General features: G+C 44.1%; 1 non-coding gene and 1 pseudogene across 1 annotated transcript in view; both read right to left on the bottom strand.

Annotated features, from left to right (window-relative positions):
* The window catches only part of LOC142355104 (large subunit ribosomal RNA), a 3,522-nt gene extending 3,416 nt beyond the window's left edge, over window positions 1-106 (bottom strand). The window contains exon 1 of the ribosomal RNA XR_012761160.1: window positions 1-106. This exon is cut by the window's left edge and continues 3,416 nt beyond it. This is a non-coding gene — a ribosomal RNA (large subunit ribosomal RNA).
* A 1,683-nt stretch (window positions 107-1,789) lies between these two features.
* On the bottom strand, window positions 1,790-1,941 carry LOC142355109 (5.8S ribosomal RNA; annotated as a pseudogene).
* Between the last annotated feature and the right edge of the window lie 10,559 nt (window positions 1,942-12,500).

Genomic DNA, 12,500 nt, shown 5'->3' with positions numbered 1-12,500 from the left:
TTTTCCCTGTTCATTCGCCATTACTAAGGGATTCTCAGTTGATTTCTTTTCCTCCCCTTACTGATATGCTTAAGTTAAGGGGGTTCTCTCGCCCAATTCAGGTTATGTAGTTGATTGTCTCTTAATTGGTTCACTGACCAATATGAGACAGAAACCGATTCAGCAGTTTTGTTCGCTACTACTATCAAACACAGGTCGAAGTTTCCATTCAGTCATTAATTCCAACTTTCAAATGTTGTTGTTTCAGCTTTCGCTTACTAGAAGCAACATAATACTCGCTGCAATACAGACCTCGGGAAACCCTCACCGTGAATAAGGTTCACTCACATATTTCACTACATTTTGCGTGGGATTGGAGATGAGGCTACTCGTTCTTGCTCAGTACTAGGCTGAAAATTAACGAAACTTCGTTACAAACGTTCACATGTTGATGTTTCCGCTTTCGCGTACTCGAAACAACATAATACTAGTCTTTGTAATTTAGTTTCATAATTTCAACTGTTCTCATGCAGAATTTTTGCTCATTCTTATCCCAAATTTTGACCTGGCTACTAGTTACACTCCTTGTACTTATTGCAAAATGACCACAAATTTCAACAGCTTTCACATGTTGCTGTTTCGGCTTTCGCTTACTACAGTCAACATAATACTCGTTGCAAAATAAGTGCTCGGCATCTGCAATTTTCCAAAGACGAAGTTTCGCCAGTTCAATTTTCGCTCGACAATTATGGCTACTAATTCACACGGTACTGAGCTCAACAACATTAAATTTGTTCAGCAAGACTTTCACATGTTGATGTTTTGGCTTTCGCCTACTAGAAGCAACATAATACTCGTCTTGTTAGCTCATTCAATGAGAATAGCTTTTCCCGTTGAGAATTTTTGCCTTCAATTGGCGTTGTAGTGAGTTTGGCTACTCAGATCACCAAATACTTGTGACAATTCGAACCAGAAATGTTTTCAATTTTCACATGCTGATGTTTCGGATTCAACCTACTAGAAGCAGCATAATACTTGTATTCAACAATTTCTGTATCAAATCCCAGTTTTCTCTGGTGCATCTTTGCCAAACTATTCCAAACTGCCTGAGTCTGAATACCAATTACAGGTACTAGTAAATGCACGTTACTAAGGACTATATAGTTCTAGGTTACTGTACACAACGACGTTCACATGTTGATGTTTCAGCTGCCGCTTACTAGAAACAACATAATACTTATCGTGCATACCTTTCCATAACTTGTCCTTTTCAGATGCATTAGTTTCCCTTTGTCTTGGCTTCTACAGTCAGACTGGCTACTAGTAACAGCACAGTACTAATCACATATCGTTCTACAGTTTGCAGACAACTTTCACATGTTGATGTTTCAGCTTTCGCCTACTAGAAACAACATAATACTCGCTGTATACATTTGTAGTTCTCTATGTAACTTTCATGTGAAGAAGTTTCGCCAGTCTTTTTGACTGTCTCAAATCTGAGTCATGCTTAGGCTACTAGTTGCTTCATAGTACTTATCGCCTCGAGATCATTGAACAAAACTTGATTTTCACATGTTGCTGTTTCAGCTTCCGCTTACTAGAAACAACATAATACTAGTCTCATTAAGTTCCGTCTCTTTGCAATTTTCTTATGAAGAAAATTCGCCATCACAATGACTCCAGCAGTTCTTGATCAAGGAATGCAATCATTGATCAGAATGCTATTATTTGAATCGGTTCTGCTTTAAGTGTTCCAATTTTATTGGAAGCACCAACAATAGAACATCAATGTGTTCAATCGAGAGTTATATAACCCTGAATCGGACGCAGTCAACAGCCGAAGCCGAGACCGCCTTTTGCGTTAGAGAGGTCGGTAAACAAATCTTGCGATTCATACCGAATTAACACATATAGCTGTGCTCCTCTTCGTAAAGCGAGCCAAGTGATCCCCTGTTGAAGGATGTATTTGGACCAATCTAGTAGCATTTGGTTTCCAACAAGCTCTCCCAAGTTAGCTTACTTATTGGGCTTTTCAACCAATTCGGTTGGCTACAAGCATCATCAAAGTACTAGCCACAGTTTGATCGCAAAATTCTACGACTTTCACATGTTGATGTTTCGGCTTGCGCTTAGCCTACTATAAGCAACATAATACTAGTCATATCATAGAGCGTGATCAGCTTGTGACGTTCTCATGATGAAGTTTCACCAACAGTGTCTCACTTCGAGCTTAAATCCAGCTACTAGTAACTACACAGTACTGACTGCAACGATAACTTTTATCTATACCTTTCACATGCTGCGCTTTCGGCCAGGGCCTACTAACGTCAACATAATACTCGATATAAACTTTTGTTCATGATGCAGCTTCCCCATGCAGAAGTTTCGCCTTCAAATGCTCTCTTGGCCATATGACGTAAGAAAAGGTTACTAGTAACATCACAGTACTAGCCACAGTTTGATTGCAAAATTCTACGACTTTCACATGTTGATGTTTCGGCTTGCGCTTAGCCTACTAGAAGCAACATAATACTAGTCATATCATAGAGCGTGATCAGCTTGTGACGTTCTCATGATGAAGTTTCACCAACAGTGTCTCATTTCGAGCTTAAATCCAGCTACTAGTAACTACACAGTACTGACTGCAACGCTAACTTTTATCTATACCTTTCACATGCTGCGCTTTCGGCCAGGGCCTACTAACGTCAACATAATACTCGATATAAACTTTTGTTCATGATGCAGCTTCCCCATGCAGAAGTTTCGCCTTCAAATGCTCTCTTGGCCATATGACGTAACACAAGGTTACTAGTAACATCACAGTACTAGCCACAATTTGATCGCAAAATTCTACGACTTTCACATGTTGATGTTTCGGCTTGCGCTTAGCCTACTAGAAGCAACATAATACTAGTCATATCATGGAGCGTGATCAGCTTGTGACGTTCTCATGATGAAGTTTCACCAACAGTGTCTCATTTCGAGCTTAAATCCAGCTACTAGTAACTACACAGTACTGACTGCAACGATAACTTTTATCTATACCTTTCACATGCTGCGCTTTCGGCCAGGGCCTACTAATGTCAACATAATACTCGATATAAACTTTTGTTCATGATGCAGCTTCCCCATGCAGAAGTTTCGCCTTCAAATGCTCTCTTGGCCATATGACGTAACACAAGGTTACTAGTAACATCACAGTACTAGCCACAATTTGATCGCAAAATTCTACGACTTTCACATGTTGATGTTTCGGCTTGCGCTTAGCCTACTAGAAGCAACATAATACTAGTCATATCATAGAGCTTGATCAGCTTGTGACATTCTCATGATGAAGTTTCACCAACAGTGTCTCATTTTGAGCTTAAATCCAGCTACTAGTAACTACACAGTACTGACTGCAACAATAACTTTTATCTATACCTTTCACATGCTGCGTTTTCGGCCAAGGCCTACTAACGTCAACATAATACTCGATATAAAATTTTGATCATGATGCAGCTTTCCCATGCAGAAGTTTCGCCTTCAAATGCTCTCTTGGCCATATGACGGAACACCAGGTTACTAGTAACATCACAGTACTAGCCACAGTTTGATTGCAAAATTCTACGACTTTCACATGTTGATGTTTCGGCTTGCGCTTAGCCTACTAGAAGCAACATAATACTAGTCATATCATAGAGCGTGATCAGCTTGTGACGTTCTCATGATGAAGTTTCACCAATAGTGTTTCATTCGAATTGGTTCTGCTTTAAGCTCTCCAATTGTTTTGGATGAACCAGTTTTGCCCTTCGAAGCCACTTTTGTGAGCTTTTGTGGGTCTTTACCAAGAGGATATACCTCAAGGCCTCTTTCAATTCCTTTAAGTTCTTTCAACTCCTTTACAGTTTCTAGGTTCACATAGCTGCAAACCTTATTTCTAGTTTTAAGTCTGGCCAACTTGGGGAGAGTTGGTGCAGACCGTGACCAATTCTAGTAGGATGCCACAACAAGAATGTGATCAACTTAGCTTGTCGATGAACCTGCCCCACATTCAAACAACTCTATCGCCTTTTCCTCGTATAGTTATATGCGAGGGCCTCTCATAGAGAGCGCTGTTAGCAACCTTTTCCACATAGACGATAAAGTTGTGAGTGTTTTGCACATGGCTGTTGTCATCACCACGTGACGAGTCAACTCAGCTTGACTCTCTACACTCCGACAAGCTTTGCACATACGCCTTTAGTTCAGTATGTGTCTTTAATCTGACTCCGGTGCCTCAAGCCGGAAAAATTGTCAGATTATGATCATTATCGGTTAGTCATCCCGATGCAAGATCGTATCGTACTGTCTTTGTCTACCTCCAGATTCCGAAGAACAGGAGGAGACTCTCCCAGACCTACATATCTGGGAGAATGTTCAGAGGGCGAGAAGCTGTGGATTACTCTCCCCTAAGAACTGACTAAACTTTACCCTCGTCCAAGGTAAGTTTATTTTAGCTAGCCTTCTATGTAAAGGATCTGAGGCTAAGCTGTGTTTTTTCGAGCCTTTGGCTCGGAGCAAGTTCAGTGGGCGCCCCGAGTAGCTCAACTCTTTCCCACTGAACAGCGCAACGCTCTGTCACTCGCTGGGATTTTTGCGTGTCGGTTCTAACCACGCGACTTGTGGACCTTTTTAGGCCTTTCTCATTCACAAGTCTATAGCTGGGCTTCTATAACCCAGCTTCTGAGATCTAGATAGCTGCAGTTCTGCTAGGCTGCTTTTGCTAACTAGTCTCCCTTTAAGCAGTCCCTTGCCATGACTGCTGAACTATGTATCCACACAAGTAGTTTTTGAGCTCGATACATAATTCGAGATTGGTTGCCAAGCAATCTCTAGCGACAGAGCGTCATGCGCACTACAGACATGGCCTCTACCAGCAGCCATGCCCGAAGGAATCAATCACTGATCCTTCCGCAGGTTCCCCTACGGAAACCTTGTTACGACTTTTACTTCCTCTAGACAATTAAGCTCGATCCGCTTCATCCCGTTGCCGGAGACCGAAGTCCCAACAGTAGGAATTTGCAATTCTTGCTTAACTATCCAATCAGTAGTAGCGACGGGCGGTGTGTACAAAGGGCAGGGACGTAATCCCTATGAGTTGTTGACTCATAAGTACCAGGAATTCCTGGTTCACGTCTGCAAGTTACAACAGACGATCCCCTTGAAGCGCTGTACTTTTCTCTGATTGCCCAGTCCATTTCGGACCAAGGGCTGAGTACTCAATCTAAAAGTACACAGTGTAGCGCGCGTGCAGTCCAGAACATCTAAGGGCATCACAGACCTGTTATAGCCTCACTTCATCTGCGGTATTTAATTCCGCATAGTTCCTCTAAGAAGTGTTTGAATTCACATATAGTGAATTTCATTATTTAGATGGAGAAGATCTCGTTCGTTATCGGAATTAACCAGACAGATCACTCCACTAACTAAGAACGGCCATGCACCACCGCCCATATAATCATGAAAGATATTCAATCTGTCAATCCTTAAGATGTCTGGACCGGGTGAGTTTTCCCGTGTTGAGTCAAATTAAGCCGCAGGCTCCACTCCTGGTGGTGCCCTTCCGTCAATTCCTTTAAGTTTCGATTTTGCAACCATACTTCCCCCGGAACCAATAAACTTTGGTTTCCCGGTTAATCTCTTGCCAAGTCAAGATCGACTTTGACAAATTGTAGGTTGGTATAGTTTATGGTCAGAATTACGAGGGTATCTAATCCTCTTCAATACTCTGACTTTCGTTCTTGATTAATGAAAACATTCTTGGCAAATGCTTTCGCAGTAGTTTGTCTTGCCACGATCCAAGAATTTCACCTCTAACGTAGCAATACAAATGCCCCCGTCTGTTCCTTTCAATCATTACCGCACTCAGCCAACCGGCATCAATCGAGTAGCGGGTCATTCTCCATTATTCCATGCTTTATTATTCGATCCCAAAGGATGCTTTGAACACTCTAATTTTCTCAGGGTGAAAACACCGTTTCCACAGTTCGTCACATTTAAGTGCAAACTATTTCTTCGATGCGAAGGATGAGCGGAACGAGTCAACAGATTTAACTGAAGACCATGTTGCCGTTCTACTCAAACAGATCCAACTATGAGCTTTTTAAACGCAGCAACTATTGCATACGCTTGTAGAGGCTGGTATTACCGCGGCTGCTGGCACCAGACTTGCCCTCTACTCGTTCATCAATGGAGCTTTTAAGTCCATTCCATTCTGATTACAAACCATAAAGGTTCATATCATTATTTCTAGTCACTACCTCCTCGTGCGGAGAGTGGGTAATTTGCGTGCCTGCTGCCTTCCTTGGATGTGGTAGCCGTTTCTAAGGCTCCCTCTCCGGAATCGAACCCTGATTCCCCGTTACCCGTCACAACCATGGTAGTCCGTTACACTACCATCATAGGTTGATAGGTCAGAAATTCGGAAGTTCCGTCCCCAAGCCGAAGCTATCTGGGATCTTTCAGTTACTAGGACTCATCACGGGATGTGTCTGTACTTAGCAAATCACCCGGTGTAGTCTTGTAAAAGTCTCCGACAGTGTCGGACAATCAGCATGCATTAGCTGCAGGGTTACCGCAGTTATTCATTTAGCTTGCAAATCAACTAATAGATAGTAACTGATTTAATGAGCCATTCGCGGTTCCACTTTTTCAAGCTTCGCTTGCACATGCATGGCTTAGTCTTTCAGACAAGCATATGGCAACTGACAGGATCAATCAGTTTAATTGTACTTTGAACAATCTTTCGATTTGTTCGAATTTAGAAAGACATAGCCTTGCGGCCTCGTCAATCTTGCTTTGAGCTTTTTAAATCACGAAGAGTTTCAATGCATGCTTTGGCATGGCTACTAGTTACTACACAGTACTCTACACACTTAGAGTTACCCACGATTACACATTTCACATGCTGATGTTTCGGCTCGCGCGTACTAGAAACAGCATAATACTATGTGTACTGGTAGATAGCGCTCTGTGAGCATTTCCCATGAGCAGGTTTTGCCCTCCAAATCTCTGTTCTACTGTTACCAATACCGGCTAACAACTGTATCATACTAGGGAGAATTGACTCATGATTTAAAAACCAGATGTTCACATGTCGATGTTTCGGCTCTCGCCTACTAGAAACAACATAATACTAGTCTGTTAAAAATCTCAATCACGCCGCCTCTTCAGATACAGAAGTTTTACCTTTTATTGGTTAGAGAACAGCTTTCCAGCTGTCGACATGGTTACTAGTAACAACACCGTACTCAACACAAAAACTTTTCAACTTCACAACTTTCACATGCTGATGTTTCTGCTTTCGCATACTAGAAACAGCATAATACTTATTGTTTTGTCAAGTAATTTGTGTGTCTTTCCCATGTGAAGTTTCACCGGTCAACAATGTTTCCCTGACCAATTACGGCTACTAGTAGCTGTATAATACTAGGGAAAATGATTGAGGATTTAATATCAGATTTTCACATGTTGATGTTTCGGCTTTCGCCTACTAGAAACAACATAATACTAGTCTGCTAAGAAATCTCGCTCAAATTGCCTTTTCACATACAGAAGTTTCACCTTCTATTGGTTAGAGAACAGTTCTCAGCTGTCGACATGGTTACTAGTAACAACATCGTACTCAACACAAAAATTCTTCAACTTCACAACTTTCACATGCTGATGTTTCTGCTTTCGCGTACTAGAAACAGCATAATACTTATTGCTTTGTCAAGAAGTGTGTGTGTCTTTCCCATGCGAAAGTTTCACCGGTCAGCAATAATTGCCGTGTCCAATTAAGGTTACTCATAGCTGTATAATACTAGGGAAAATGATTGAGGATTTAATATCAGATTTTCACATGTTGATGTTTCGGCTTTCGCCTACTAGAAACAACATAATACTAGTCTGCTAATAAATCTCGCTCAAATTGCCTTTTCACATACAGAAGTTTCACCTCTTCTTGGTCACTGTACAGATGATGCTGTCTGTTCTTTATTTGGTTCTGCTTATTATAAGGAGGGGCATCACTCCTTCCTCCTTGGTTTGCATGCATTAAGCCTGCTTTGTGAAAAGCGTATCTTTCTAGCTTTTCTTCGCCTTACTCGAGTAGGACGATACAATCCAGACATTAGTCAGTCTTGGTGTAAAGTCACTGAGTATTATTCGGTTCTGCTTTATTCAGCAATATGCTGTATAATTGTTGTAATTTGCGAACATATTTGTTCTCAGTTCCGAACTACTAGCGACGACAGATTACCAGCGGTCATGAGCCATCAAGGTAGTTCTTTGGTGCATCAAGTAGAGAGGTGCCATCAAACAACACTTCCCTAATAATGCTACACACATAGAATTTGCTACAGTGCAGCTTTTTACTTTGCAAAATTTGCGCACAAATTTTGCATAGAATAAATGTTTTATCAAGATTTTTAGATCCCCTCCCTTGAGAGAACGTTACTCCTTTAAGTGAACACCCCGCGGCGTCCTGTTGTTATTGCTTATAACCATTTCGCAAGCCGGAGGCATAATGCACTACGCAAGCCGCTACTTTGGCACAGAGGCACCTAGTTTTACACCCGGGACTTCAGGTGGCCCAGTTTTACACCCAGTACAGCGGTGCCAGTTGGTAACCCGGTGGATCCTCGGAGACCAGACATGATCATAGATCAAACCCGATGTATGCTACTCCTGAACGTATAGTATCTCCACTGTGCAATGAAATTATCGTTCGTTTCGGGCCTTCCTATACGTTCAGCAGACAATCGCTAGGAATTCACCTCGTGACCCGTGGTGACCACACTGGATTTCAAGTTTATTGATTTGGACAGACCTGTCATTTATTTTGCTTTTCAGCTTCAGTTCTGCTCGATCTAGCTTGCCTAAGGCTTGATCTCGCTTTGCTCACCCCTGTAGGAGCCTCTACTAGTACCACTCGGAGTAATGGGGAATCCACCAGACCTAATCGATGAATGCCATCAAACAACAAACATCATACCCGGCTTCATCAGGCATATTTTATTACTTCCGAGAGGTACTTTAGTATCAGATCTTTCTCCATGCCTCTTATGAGGACCCGTCAGACCTTTCGGTTTATCGTTTAGCTTCAGTCCTGCTCGATCTAGCTTTCCCAAGGCTCGATCTAGCTCTATTCGCCCCACTAGAGGGCTCTCTAAGACCCCTCGGTCTTAGTGTTAGCTCCGGTACTGCTCGGTCGTGCTTGCTGAAGGCCCGACCCAGCTTTAGTTAGATTCTCGTACTTTCTCTTGGCCTCTCTAGGAGGACCAGACAGACCTCTCGGTCTATCGTTTAGCTTCAGTCCTGCTCGATCTAGCTTGCCCAAGGCTTGATCAAGCTCTATTCGCCCCGCTAGAGGGCTCTCTAAGACCCCTCGGTCTTAGTGTTATCTTCTGTAATGCCTAACCAAGCTTACTACAGGCCTTGGTCAGGTCTTTATCGGTCACCGATTAGTAACAGACCAATCATAGGGCCTTCCACCCTATCCGGGTTGAGGTCTTTAGTCCAGCCATATTTTGACAAGACACCTCTCCCTAATAATGCCCCACACATAGAATTACTGTCCATGCAGTATTTAACTTGTGTTTTTTTCTAAAATTTGATTTTCACTTTTTGGAGGTTCATTTGCTCCTCTGACACTCTTTCAGCTTCAATCTTACTCGATCTAGCTTTCCCAAGGCTCGATCTAGCTCTATTCGCCCCACTAGAGGGCTCTCTAAGACACTTCGGTCTTAGTGTTAGCTCCGGTCTTGCTCAATCGTGCTTGCTGAAGGCGCGATCAAGCTTTAGTTAGCTTCTCGTACTTCCTCTTGGCCTCTCTAGGAGGACCAGACAGACCTCTCGGTCTATCGTTTAGCTTCAGTCCTGCTCGATCTAGCTTTCCCAAGGCTCGATCTAGCTCTATTCGCCCTGCTAGAGGGCTCTCTAAGACCCCTCGGTCTCAGTGTTAGCTCCGGTACAGCTCGGTCGTGCTTGCTGAAGGCCCGATCAAGCTTTAGTTAGATTCTCGTACTTTCTCTTGGCCTCTCTAGGAGGACCAGACAGACCTCTCGGTCTATCGTTTAGCTTCAGTCCTGCTTGATCTAGCTTTCCCAAGGCTCGATCTAGCTCTATTCGCCCTGCTAGAGGGCTCTCTAAGACCCCTCGGTCTTAGTGTTAGCTCCGGTACAGCTCGGTCGTGCTTGCTGAAGGCCCGATCAAGCTTTAGTTAGCTTCTCGTACTTTCTCTTGGCCTCTCTAGGAGGACCAGACAGACCTCTCGGTCTATCGTTTAGCTTCAGTCCTGCTCGATCTAGCTTTCCCAAGGCTCGATCTAGATCTATTCGCCCTGCTAGAGGGCTCTCTAAGACCCCTCGGTCTTAGTGTTAGCTCCGGTACAGCTCGGTCGTGCTTGCTGAAGGCCTGATCAAGCTTTAGTTAGCTTCTCGTACTTTCTCTTGGCCTCTCTAGGAGGACCAGACAGACCTTTCGGTCTCTTGCTTAGCTTCAGTCCTGCTCGATCTAGCTTTCCCAAGGCTCGATCTAGCTCTATTCGCCCCGCTAGAGGGCTCTCTAAGACCCCTCGGTCTTAGTGTTAACTCCTGTAATGCCTAACCAAGCTTACTACAGGCCTTGGTCAGGTCTTTATCGGTCACCGATTAGTAACAGACCGATCATGGGGCCTTCCACCCTATCCGGGTTGAGGTCTTTAGTCCAGCCATATTTTGACAAGACACCTCCCCCTAATAATGCCCCACACATAGAAATACTGTCCATGCAGTATTTAACTTGTGTTTTTTCTAAAATTTGATTTTCACTTTTTGGAGGTTCATTTGCTCCTCTGACACTCTTTCAGCTTCAATCTTACTCGATCTAGCTTTCCCAAGGCTCGATCTAGCTCTATTCGCCCCACCAGAGGGCTCTCTAAGACACTTCGGTCTTAGTGTTAGCTCCGGTCTTGCTCAATCGTGCTTGCTGAAGGCGCGATCAAGCTTTAGTTAGCTTCTCGTACTTTCTCTTGGCCTCTCTAGGAGGACCAGACAGACCTCTCGGTCTATCGTTTAGCTTCAGTCCTGCTCGATCTAGCTTTCCCAAGGCTCGATCTAGCTCTATTCGCCCCGCTAGAGGGCTCTCTAAGACCCCTCGGTCTTAGTGTTAGCTCCGGTACAGCTCGGTCGTGCTTGCTGAAGGCCCGATCAAGCTTTAGTTGGCTTCTCGTACTTTCTCTTGGCCTCTCTAGGAGGACCAGACAGACCTCTCGGTCTCTTGCTTAGCTTCAGTCCTGCTCGATCTAGCTTGCCCAAGGCTTGATCAAGCTCTATTCGCCCCGCTAGAGGGCTCTCTAAGACCCCTCGGTCTTAGTGTTAGCTCCGGTACAGCTCGGTCGTGCTTGCTGAAGGCCCGATCAAGCTTTAGTTAGCTTCTCGTTTTTTCTCTTGGCCTCTCTAGGAGGACCAGACAGACCTCTCGGTCTATCGTTTAGCTTCAGTCCTGCTCGATCTAGCTTTCCCAAGGCTCGATCTAGCTCTATTCGCCCCGCTAGAGGGCTCTCTAAGACCCCTCGGTCTTAGTGTTAGCTCCGGTACAGCTCGGTCGTGCTTGCTGAAGGCCCGATCAAGCTTTAGTTGGCTTCTCGTACTTTCTCTTGGCCTCTCTAGGAGGACCAGACAGACCTCTCGGTCTATCCTTTAGCTTCAGTCCTGCTCGATCTAGCTTTCCCAAGGCTCGATCTAGCTCTATTCGCCCCGCTAGAGGGCTCTCTAAGACCCCTCGGTCTTAGTGTTATCTCCTGTAATGCCTAACCAAGCTTACTACAGGCCTTGGTCAGGTCTTTATCGGTCACCGATTAGTAACAGACCGATCATAGGGCCTTCCACCCTATCTGGGTTGAGGTCTTTAGTCCAGCCATATTTTGACAAGACACCTCCCCCTAATAATGCCCCACACATAGAATTACTGTTTATGCAGCTTTTCACTTGTGAAATTTTTAATTTTCGCAATTATTATAGAATAAGTGTTTGCGCAGCTTTTCATAGGTCGAGCTCTAGCTAGCTAGCTCAAGCTAGCTAGCTAGCTCAAGCTCAAGCTATCTAGCTCAAGCTCAAGCCAGCTAGCTCAAGCTCAAGCTAGCTAGCTAGCTCAAGCTCAAGCTAGCTAGCTAGCTCAAGCTCAAGCTAGCTAGCTCAAGCTCAAGCTAGCTAGCTCAAGCTCAAGCTAGCTAGCTAGCTCAAGCTCAAGCTCAAGCTAGCTAGCTCAAGCTCAAGCTCAAGCTAGCTAGCTAGCTCAAGCTCAAGCTAGCTAGCTAGCTCAAGCTCAAGCTAGCTAGCTAGCTCAAGCTCAAGCTAGCTAGCTCAAGCTCAAGCTCAAGCTCAAGCTAGCTAGCTAGCTCAAGCTAGCTAGCTAGCTCAAGCTCAAGCTAGCTAGCTAGCTCAAGTTCAAGCTAGCTAGCTAGCTCAAGCTCAAGCTAGCTAGCTAGCTCAAGCTCAAGCTAGCTAGCTCAAGCTCAAGCTAGCTAGCTCAAGCTC

The sequence above is a fragment of the Convolutriloba macropyga genome, unplaced genomic scaffold, assembly GCF_964194025.1.
Source record: "Convolutriloba macropyga unplaced genomic scaffold, txConMacr16.3 SCAFFOLD_1144, whole genome shotgun sequence".
Lineage (NCBI taxonomy): Eukaryota > Metazoa > Xenacoelomorpha > Acoela > Convolutidae > Convolutriloba > Convolutriloba macropyga.
Note: the sequence above shows the minus strand (reverse complement) of the source record. Positions and strands in the feature narration are given on the sequence as shown.